Here is a 6244-nt window from a genome sequence, read left to right on the forward strand (position 1 = left end):
GGATTGCTGCAGAAGGGGACCAATGAAGAGGCAGTGTGGTTGAGGAAGAAAATGGGGGATGGGATCAGGTATACAAGTGATGGTTGCTTCAGGTAGGCATGTGGATAGTTGTCTGTTCCTTGTCATAGGAGAGAAGACAGATGAGATGGGTTTCAGTTGCCTTTCAGCAGCAAGTAGGAAGAATTACTTTGAAACAAGACCACCTTTACTTTTATTTATGAAAAGTCTCCATTTCAAAGGAGCAGATGTAGGGATAAATCATGAGAAGAAAAAATAATCCTGTATTGTGTGTCTTTCCTAAATTTACTTGAAACTATATATCCATTGATAACTGGGCAGTTATCTTCCTAGCAGACAAGGTCTGTCTGTGATTTATTGACTACAGATTCTGTCTCTCAGGCAGCAAGGGGCTTGGAGCATGCATCCTGATGTGCTTTTATTTCTCTCTGTGTGTTCTCAGGTGGTAGCAAAACATGGCGGCACTGCTTTCTTACTGTGTGACATTTCAGCTTCTTTAAACTGCAGTCTTCCCATAGATTCTACCTCATGGGGCTATGGTGAAGATTCAATGAGATGAGGTATGGATCTAACAGCTCATAACTTGTTCGTATCTTAGTTATTTTTGCTGTTATTGATGAAAGTCCTTTTTCTTGTTTTAACATCTAAGTTTGGCAGGAACTTATTAACATAGATCTTATTTCTTGAGCCCCTCCCACCCAATGCCACACCTTTCAGAACAGATGGAATGGAAAGGGTAAAGCGTGATGATGGGACAAAGGAAGTTTTAAAAACATTTTTCTTTGCTTCAGAAAACACATATCTGAGCTCTCTCATTCTGTTCTTTAAGTGGCCATTTATTTAGACCTTTTGTTGCTGGGACGATAAACTACTAGATAGTAGTAACAATACTACCACTTGCTATGTACCTGGTACTGCTAAATAATTTATATCCATGACCTTAATTCTTGTGATTTATTTCATAGATGAGGAAACTATTTATATGACACTTGGCTCTGCAGTGCTCTTTTTGACTTCTTGTTTCTCCAGGTTTTCTGGGGCAACAGCATCAGCCATTATGTTTACTGGGTGTTTGGTTCTGACTTGGTGACAATCACAAAGCAGAGATCACTTCATTTCTGATTCACTTCATTTCTCTGTTGTGAAGTAATAGGTTGTTAAAAAAGAAAAAAAACAAAGACAAAAAGAAAAGAAATAAGTTGTTAGCAAAGAGAGTAAAATAAAAAGTTAGAGAAGATTTAGCATAGGGTTATACCAGTGTCTTTCAGAATTGGAAACTTGGAAGAGAACTCAGGGCCAATGTGGTCCAAGCTCATCTCAGAGCCCTCTATAGAGGGCCATTCCACAACCAAGAGTAAGGTTGTATGAGAATTCATAACAAAAGTGCTATGCTATGTTCTTGCTAGTTGCTCTTATTCAAATACCAGACACCCCTGCCTTGCTTCCCACAGCTACCCCCCACAGCATGGAGAATGAGGGAGATTATGCACATCCAGGCCAGGTAATGTGGCAACCAGATCCAGGGCCAAGTTCTGGGAAGTCATCAGCAATGAGCAGAGTATAGACCCCAGTGGCAACTATATGGGGGACTGGACCTGCAGTTGGAGTGCATCAGTGTCTACTACAACAAGGCCTCCTCTTACAAGTATGTACCTTGGGCCATCCTGATGGACTTAGAGCCTGGAACCATGGACGGTGTTTGATCTGGGGCTTTCAGGCACCTCTTCAGGCCTGACAACTTCATTTTTGGTCAGAGTGGGCCCCAGCAATAGCTGGGCCAAGGGTCACTCCATGAAGGGTGCTAAGCTTGTAGACTGTCCTGGACATGGTGCAGAATGGGCATGAGAATTGTGAATGCTTGCAGGGCTTCCAGATGATCCCACTGGATGAGGGCATGGGGTCTAGATGGGCACACTTGTCATCATCAAGATGCACAAGGAGTATCCAACCACATCATGAACACCTTCAGTGTGATGCCCTCCCCCAAAGTATCAAGCACAGTAGTGAAGCCCTACAACGCCATGCTGTCCATCCACCAGCTGGTAAAGAACACCTACAAGAAATCCTGCATCAACAACAAGGCCATCTATGACATCTGCTTCAGCACCCTCAAGCTGGCTATGCCCACCTACAGGGACCTCATGAGCAGAGTCACCAGCTCCTTCCTGGCCAGCTGAACAGAGACCTGTGCAATGATGAGAGAGAATCATTGATTGGCTGCCTCCTGCATGCCCCCTACTAGGGGTCGAGCTTGAAACCTGGGCATGTGCCCTGACCAGGAATTGAACCATGACCTCCTAGTTCATAGGTCGATGGTCAACCACAAGCCATGCCAGCCAGGCCCCACCTATACTTCTTAATGCCTGGCTTCGCCAGCTCACCGTCCAGTGCAGCCAGCAAGACGGGGCCCAGACAGTGCCTGAGCTCAACCAGTAGATGCTCGATGCCAAGAACATGATGGCTGCCTGCAACCTCTGCCACAGCCACTACCTGACCGTGCCCACTGTCTTCCATGATCGCATTGCATGTCAATGAAGGAGGTGGACAAGCAGATGATGGCCATCCAGAGCAAGAACAGCTGCTTACTTCATGGAGTAGATCCCCAACAATGTGAAGATGGCTATGTGTGACATCCTGCCCCATGGGCTCCAGATGTCCTCCACCTTCATCAGCAATAGCATAGCCATCTAGGAGCTATTCAAATGCATCTCAGAGCAGTTCACAGACATGTTTTGGCACAAGGCCTTCCTGCACTGGTACATGGTTGAGGACATGAATGAAATGGAGTTCACTGAGGCCAAGAACAACGTGAATGACCTGGTGTCCGAGTACCAGCAGTACCAGGACACCATGGCCCAGAAGAAGGGCGAGATATATGAAGACCATGAGGAGGAGTCCAAGACCCAGGACCCCAAGTGAAGCACCTGGAGGGCCAGGGCCTAGAGCCATGTAGCCACTGATGCCACCCCGTCTCGCCTAGTACTTCTAGTGTCCCTCAGTATTTATGGCACTCATCTCTGTCTTCCCACCATAGGTCATTTCCATTTTTGTGTCACTCATTTGTCTCTACTCTATCAGCTCTGGTCCTGAAATTTTGTTTTGTTTTTTTACTGGTTTGTGTTCATATTGGGGAGCAGGGGGTAGGGGGGAGAATACTTACAAATTTTATTGCTGTCAGATTTTAAAAGGAAGAATATCACTCCCTGCCCAGGTTGACCATAACATTGCCAGATACCACTTTTTGGTAGCATATTAGGAATCTCCTCTGTCACATATCTCCATTCTCCTCCACTCCCCCAGCCACATAGGCCAAAGCTAATGCATTGCCCCAGGATTGGTCCAGTATGGGGCTGCTGGGTTCTTATATAGAAACCTGAGATGGGGTTCTGTTCCCCTCATCAACTCCACAGAAACAGTACATTTCCACTGTATGTCAGGTCGTAGCTCCAGAGACCTGGTCCCCCAGGCAGCTCTGTCCTTGTAGAAATGCAGGTTCTAAGGAGCTCTGATGGTTAAAGAGCAGCTCAGTAGAATGGAAGGGACATGCAGGTGAGGGTGGGGCTGTTTTCCCATTACCTAGGCATCCTACTGAGTGTTAGTTTGGTGTTAAATGAAACGGAAAATCAGGAAAGAGCTGAGGGTGGAATACCTCAGAAACTAGAGAATTAAGAATATATGAGGAAGATTGCTTTCCTTATTGTATTTTGAGCTCTCTTCCTAGGTACCCAGTGAACCTTATCTCTGTGAAAGACAGAGATGAGAAGCTGTTGGTACAGGAGCTGGGAAGGCAACAAGCAATCTTATTCCTAGATGATCTGATTCAGTAGCCCATTGCTCCCCTGAGCGGAGGGCCTCAGTATCCCCATCCACAGATGATAGTGACCTGAACAGCCCTTGTTTCAGAGACATACTCTTTATAATCTGAAGGCATTTATCATCTAAATTCCCTCCCAGTGATATTCCAAAATATGCTTCCTATATGACTACTTCTAAGATCTATTTAGACAAGTCAGATTTCTGACTGAATGAGCTGGGAAAGAAGCATTTAATATTTAAAATAAGATTCAAAGATTTTGCACATTGCCTGGTTTAATGGTGCAGTGGCTAGGGAGAAAATTGACTGAACTTGACTCTGATTTTATACTCTTACAGTATAATTCTTACTTTGTTGTTTTGTTTCTTTTTTCTTTTTCTATTTTTAAGTATAATTCTCCCCCGTCCCACAAATAACCACCCATTTATTCTAAGAGCTAGAGACTGAGTGTTCACATAAGCAGCCATGAGTCAGTGACAACTGACTTTTTGCTTCTGTTGTAAATAGAAACATAAACACTGCTCATGCATTTACTTTATAGACAGCCTCTCCAGCACTTTCCTCCACTGCCAAAGGATGTGCTCAAATTCTGAGTCAGCAGTCAGCTGCTACAGGACAGAGCATGCAGGATGTTGTCAACTGGTAGAAATTGCACTGATGCCCTGGAAACCTGGCATTCATCTCTTCTTCCTCTTGCCTACTCAGGCTCCTCACTTCTCTTATCCCTTCCTTCCACATGTTGGGTTTCAGTCCCCAGGATTTCTGATACCTTCCAGCCATGTTTCCTAGTCGGTAGGTTCCTATGATTATGAATGTTGATTTTCCCAGGATATCGGGATATAGCATACACAGAGGTTGTTCATTTAGGGCATGATCAAGGTTTGACTTTCAGGAATGAGGGAAATGAGGGAGATAACAGGAATGGCCCTTCAATTTTCCCCAGCTGCTCTAAGAGTGAATCAGAATGCCAGATGAGTCCCTTTGATAAATGAGACATCTGAGTCTGTAGATCTACAGAACAACTGTTCCACCCTGAGTATCTTCCCACTGCTGTCATTTGGCTTGCAAAGTAGGAAAAGTGAGGCAGCCCAAGGGAATAACTCTAGTGTAGTCTTACCTTGGGTGCCTGTCACATTGTTCCAGGAAACAACTTACCTCTATTTATCTGTTGTCATTAGTGACCCGCAGGTTGAAATCCCTTCAGCTGGGCACTTAATACTTGCCTGCCGCTCGGAAGCAGGCCCTTGCTCAGCTGTCTGGGAGCTGTGGCCGAAACCTGTAAATTTCAAAGTGTCTTATATCAACAGAAGGGTTAGGGGCCACTTATTAGTGGAGGTGTTCATCTGTGCTGGCATTTGATTTGTACTCTGTGGTGGTTAACAACTCTTTGGAAGTGAATATTTATTTCAAACAGAGTGGGCGATAGCCAACCAAAAGGTGTTAGCCTACATAGGCAAATGCTTCTCTGAAAACAAAAGTGTGAGACTCTTTTAGGGAGGTGTGAGCATAAAGTGGGCCTTATGACAGGGGGAAGGGCTTTTGGAAACACATATTGTAGGATCTTTAATGTGTTGGTTTTAGCAAGAAAATTATAGTACCGAGTGCTCCAATTCTGGCAAGGAGTGGAAGGTGGCTGCTACTTAGGAACAACAACAACAAATCATTTTCTTTCTTGACACAAGGCAGAGAGATTAGACCAGGTGTATTAAAGCTTTCCAAACATTGTGACTCTGGTGGAGTTAAAGTTAATGATGAACACAGGTAGGGTATGCATGTGGCTTGCAGAGTGCTGTCTGCTTGCCAGAACAGCAAATAAAGCTACAGAAATATCCACAGAGAGGGCCCTTGGCAGAGCAAACACTCTAGGACCTTTGTTTCTAGTCCTTAGTTATGACCTGTCACCCTTCTGCCTTTGGACAAACACTTGTTTTTTTCCTGTCCCTACAGCCATCTATTGACTGTCATTTCTAAGATAAGCCTTGATTTGTAAGAAAAAGAATGGACTCTTTAGAGGAACTTTAAAATATTTCTCTTTCTGTTACGTCTACCTAGAATCAACTTTTATTTAGGGGAAATTGGAGATGAATTCCAGTTAATTCCACTCCTTATTGGATTCTTAGCCGGGTAGATATTGGAAGTTTCTTAATAGTGTAGTTTTTATATCCAAAGCTAAAGGGGTTGTTGAGTTAAGTGATATATTTGGGAGGAGAAGCCAAGTCAGTGTATTTTGGGTAAAGAATTACCGTCTTGGAGAAACCAAGATGGTGGCATAGGTAAACACCTGAAATTGCCTCACACAACCACTTGAAAAATACAACTAAAAGACAAAACGGACATCATCCAGAACCACAGGAAGGCTGGCTGAGTGGAAATTCTACAACTAGAAGGAAAGAGAAAAGCACACTGAGACTC

General features: G+C 44.1%; 1 protein-coding gene and 1 pseudogene across 1 annotated transcript in view; both read left to right on the forward strand.

Moving 5' to 3' along the window:
• MICAL3 (microtubule associated monooxygenase, calponin and LIM domain containing 3) overlaps positions 1-6244 on the forward strand; it is a 266794-nt gene that overhangs the window by 82357 nt on the left and 178193 nt on the right. Inside the window, 1 exon segment of the mRNA XM_006752758.2 lies at positions 461-578. The gene's annotated coding sequence lies outside the window, so the exon portion shown is untranslated.
• On the forward strand, positions 1707-3031 carry LOC102751360 (annotated as a pseudogene).

Source organism: Myotis davidii, unplaced genomic scaffold, assembly GCF_000327345.1.
Source record: "Myotis davidii unplaced genomic scaffold, ASM32734v1 scaffold830, whole genome shotgun sequence".
Taxonomy (NCBI): Eukaryota; Metazoa; Chordata; class Mammalia; order Chiroptera; family Vespertilionidae; genus Myotis; species Myotis davidii.